The following is a 5175-nucleotide window of genomic DNA, read 5'->3' as shown; positions in this document are numbered from 1 at the left end:
TGTACGCTTTGTTTGCATGCAGGAGGCATGGGTTCAATCCCAAGCACCTCATGGTCCCTTAAGCACTGCTTGAAGCAACCTCCAAGCACAGATCTGAGAACAGCCCCTGGGTTTTGCAGGGTATGGTCTATCCCCCCCCCAAAAAAAAAGAAAGAAAAATGTATGAGTCCAAACATGTGGAAGAGGGGCTGGAAAGAGAATACTGTAGCTAAGGCACTTAATTTTCATGCAGCCAACCTGGGTTCAATCCCTGCGACCACATATGACCCACCAAGCCCGACCAGGAGTGATCACTAAGCAGAGCCAGGAGTAAACCCTGAGCACCTCTGGGTGTGGCCCCAAAACAAAATAAAATAATTTTTTCCACTTAGAGGACTAGAGAGATAACACAAGAGGTAAGGCACTTGCCTTGCATGTGGCTACTGAGTAGGCCACCCTGGTTGAATCCCTATCACTGCATAAGGTCCCCTGAACACCACCAGGGAACACTCCAGAGCACATGCCTTGCATGTGTGAGGGGAAAGATTGGGAGGATTCATTGAGGGATAGCCCTGAGGAGAAGTTTCATTTGTAGCTGTGTGTGGGTGTGTATATAAATAAATAAATACCTCTCTACATATCTATATATAAATGCTTTATATGTAGCTGTCTGGATTTTTAAATTTTTTTTTTTTTTTTTGCTTTTTGGGTCACACCTGGCGATGCACAGGGGTTACTCCTGGCTCTATACTCAGAAGTTACTCCTGGCAGTGCTCAGGGGACCATATGGGATGCTGGGAACCGAACCCAGGTTGGCCGTGTGCAAGGCAAACACCCTACCCGCTATGCCATCTCTCCAGCACCCTATATTTTTAAATTTTTGAGGGAAAGTTCATACTCAGTAGCCTTCAGTGATTGCACCTGACTTTGTCCTCATCATGCCTGGCTGTGTTGAAGGGTCACTTCTAGTGCCGCTTGGGGAACCATATGGGGTGCTAGGATCTGAACCAGTGTTATGTCTGTAGCATCTAACCTTGGTTTTGTTAGTTTTGGGGGCCACACCCAGAGCTGCTAGGGCTTACTTCTCACGGTGCTGAAGGATCATTCCTGGAGGTGCTGAGAGGACCAGATTTGATGCCAGAGATCAAACAGAGGATTGGCCACATATAGGACAAGTGCCTTACCCCCTGCTCTATCTCTCTGGCTTCAGATCTTGGATACATTTTTCCCTTTTCTATTCAATCACCACAAGATACACAGTTGCAAAGTTGTTCATGATTGAGTTTCAGTCATACAATGTTCCAACCCAGTACATTTCCCACCGTCAATGTTTAACATATGGAACAGTAGAAATAACAGTACAATGAATCTTCATGTACCCATTATTCTTTTTCAATGGTTCACTGTCACTGTCCTCCCGTTGTTCATCGCTCGAGCGGGCCCAGTAACGTCTCCATTGGAGACTTTGTTGTTACTGTGTCTGGCATATCGAATACGTCACGGGTAGCTTGCCAGGCTCTGCCGTGCGGGCGAGATACTCTTGGTAGCTTGCCGGGCTCTCCGAGAGGAGAGGAGGAATCGAACTCGGGTCGGCCATGTTGGCTGCGTGCAAGGCAAACGCCCTACCCGCTGTGCTATCGCTCCAGCTCTTTTCAATGGTTATCTTAGTCAATTGTGTTCTACTGTCTCTTTTATTGATTGCAGTTTTTCAAAGCATATCTTAGCTATATAATTACTTTCAAATATAAATATTATCCTATCATTCCATAGCAGACTTTTAAAATTACTTATGCATGTAAAATTCAGCGGGTACAAGTAGAAATATTTATAGATATGCATATATGCCAGTACACACACACACACACACACACACACACACACTTCCTTTGTCAGCTGAGAAGGGTCTAAAATAAGACACTCCAGTATAATGAGCATATCTAGCACCCAAATCTTGGTTTCCTTCTTTCTTTTTTATTGTCTTTGGGCCACAGCCAGCATTGCTGGGGGGACAGGGAAAGGGGGGTGGGAGAGGGGGAGAGTCATCCTGGCAGTGCTCTAGGGACCATGTGGTGTCTGGGAATGAACTCAACCCCTTGCATGCAAACTGTTCACTTCATCCCTTTCAACTATTTTCTGTTCCCAAAAATCTTGATTTCTAATACTGTTTTCCAGTAAAAGGAACTTAGGGTTCTTAGTTATATAGCTGATTCCAGGACCGAGGCAAGATGAGTTTGGAGCAACTCGTAGTGTGAAGAAGTAAAGCAGTACTGGGCCAGAGAAACAGTAGAGTGAAAACACATTCCTGACACTGCATCATCCCCCCATCACTTCCCTCCAGGAGCTACCCACCAAGTACAAAGCCAGGAGAAGCCACCAAGTACCAGCTGGTGTTGCTCCAAACCTCTACCTCTAAAAAAAAGAAGAAAAGAAAAGAAAGTAAGGAAAGGGCCAGAAACTGCATGTGTGCATTTGCCTTGCATACAGCAGACCCTATTCAATCTCTGGCACTATATCTTTATGTGGTCTCCCAGCACTGCCAGGAGTGGTCTCTGAGCACAGAACCAGGAGTAAGCCCTGGTTACTTAGTATGGCAGACAACTCCCCCCACACCCCCAAAAGTAAGAACATACTTACCTGGTTTTTTTTTTTTTTTTGAGGGTTAGGGGTTGTTTATTTGTTTGGAGGCCACACCCAGCAGTGCTCAGGGATTACTGCAGGCTCTACACTCAAGGATCACTCCTGGCAGGGCTTAGGGAACTAACTAGATATGCAAGGCAAGAAACCTACCTGCTCTATTCTTTCCAGCCTAGGACACCTGAGTTTGGTCTCTGGCACTACATGATCCCCCAGGCATTGCTAGGATTGATCCCAGAAAACAATGCCAGGAGGAGCCTCTAGCACTGCCGGATGTGGAAAAAAAGAGAGAGAGAGAAACTGAGGGTTGCCCTGCCATTTGCTGTACTTTGAGAACCACTGGGTTTTCTAAAATTGTCTTCAACCAAATGATAATTTTCACTTTTTCTTTTCTTGTTTCCTTTTTGGTTTTGTTACATTTGGTAACAAAACCTGGTGGTGCTCAAGGCATACTCCTGGCTGACTGGGGGTGGAACCAGGGTCAGCCCTTGCAAGGCAAGTGACTTAACCACCATCTTACCTCCCCCAGCCCATACAGTTTTCCTAGTATCCTATATACATAGTAATGTGTTGGATGCTAAACAGTAAGGATACAAACAAAACAAAACAAAACAATAAAACAAAAGTTTGGGCTGGGGATGCAAAGCACTCAGACTCTCTCTTTTTTTTTTCCTTTTGGGCCACACCTGGCAATGCTCAGTGGTTACTCCTGGCTCTGCACTCAGGAATTACTCCTTGGCATGCTCAGGAGACCATATGGGATGCCAAAGATCAAACCCAGGTCAGCCGCACTGCAAGGCAAACACCTTACCTGTTGTAATGTCTCTCCAGCCCCAGAACTCAGATTCTTAAGGAAATTGGGTATATACTATTAAATGACAACAAGGGACAATTGATAGTAGGCAATACATTCCCAGTATAACACGCAGGGTTTTTTTTCCAATTTAGGTAGAGCTTTTTATTTATTTTTAATTTTTTTATTAGTGAAACACCATGAGGTATAGTTATAGACTTATAAATTTTTGTGCTTGGGTTTCAGTTATACAATGATCAAGTACCCATCCCTCCACCAGTGCCCATCCTCCACCACCACGGGTCCCAGCATCCCCCCCACCCCCCCCCCCACCCTGCCTCTGTGGCAGGGTATTCCCCCGTGTTCTCTCTCTCTTCTTTTGGGTACTGTGTTTTGCAAGAGAGGCACTGAGTGGCAATCATGTTTGGTCTATAGACTACTTTTAGCATGCTTCTCCCACCCTGGGAGGGTCCTCACAACAGCCTTTATTTGGTGCTCTCTTCTCTATCTGAGCTTCCTTTTCCCCTAGCACGTGCGGCTGGCCTTCAAGTCATGGAGCAAAATTCCTGGTACTAATCTCAGTCATTCCTGGGTGTTAGTCTCCCTTTTTGTTGCTTTATGTTCCCCAGATGAATGCAATCTTTCTGTGTCTATCCCGCTCTTTCTGACTCATTTCGCTTAACATGATACTTTCCATGTAGTACCACTTGTATGTAAATTTCCTAACTTCATCTTTTCTAACAGCTACATAGTACTCCATTGTGTAAATGTACCAAAGTTTCTTTAACCAGTCATCTGTTCTCGGGCACTCAGGTTTTTTCCAGATTCTGGCTATTGTAAAGAGTAACACGCAGTTTTTAGGTAAGGCATTCCAAGTGATTCTAAGTAAAGTTCAGCAAATGGAACAGTTAGTTGGCAATAGCTTAGAATTAGCTTCTAAGTACTGATCAGCTAGAATCAGTACTCAAGGAAGACTGAGGGTGCAAAGAAAAGGTTTTTTTAAAAAAAATCTCCAGAAAGGGAAACCAGTATGCTTGTTGTTGTTGTTTATGGCCACACCTGGCAGTGCTCAGGGATCACTCCTGGTCTGGGGAATCTATGCTAGGGATGAACTGGGGTTGGCAGCAAGCAAGGCAAATACCTTAATTCCTGTTATTATCTGTCCAGTCCCATTAGTATGTCTTTTTGCTTTTGTTTCGGGGTTTGTTTTTGTTTCACTGCTGTGCCGAAATGGAATTTAGGTCTCATGCACTTGGCGCTGAGCCCTAGTCCAGAGAGACTGATGTGAAGGAAGAAAGGATGATCTGAAAGGGGATTAGATTGCGGGCAATGGGGCAGGCTTTCTTCTGCCTTCTTTCCATCATTATTCTTTCCTCGGATCTCGCCTTTCCTTTTTCACGGCCGCCCATAAACACATTGGGAAAGTCACCTTGGTGGTTTCCGCGTGTTCTGCGTGGGCTGGAGTGCTGCTGGGTTCTGGGATGCGGCTATCCCGGCTGTCGAGTGTAGAGGACATCTACGGACCCCTGGGACGGTATAGTATATGCAGAAAGGCCTGTGCCGCCGTCTCTCGGAAGGCTGTGCCGTTCTCGGCGTGGGCACTAAGCTCACCGAAAGCCAGGGTCAGACTCACGCCCTCGGGAGTCCCGAACGCCGACGTGTAGTGGGCGGAGCTAGTCCCGACGGGGAGGCGGGGCCAGGCTGCGAGGCGGAACCTGAAAGGCGGTGCAGCGGCGGAAGGGCGGGCCTTGCGCGGCAAGATGGCGGCG

Source organism: Sorex fumeus, unplaced genomic scaffold (assembly GCF_029834395.1).
Source record: "Sorex fumeus unplaced genomic scaffold, SorFum_2.1 ptg000098l, whole genome shotgun sequence".
Lineage (NCBI taxonomy): Eukaryota > Metazoa > Chordata > Mammalia > Eulipotyphla > Soricidae > Sorex > Sorex fumeus.
Note: the sequence above shows the minus strand (reverse complement) of the source record.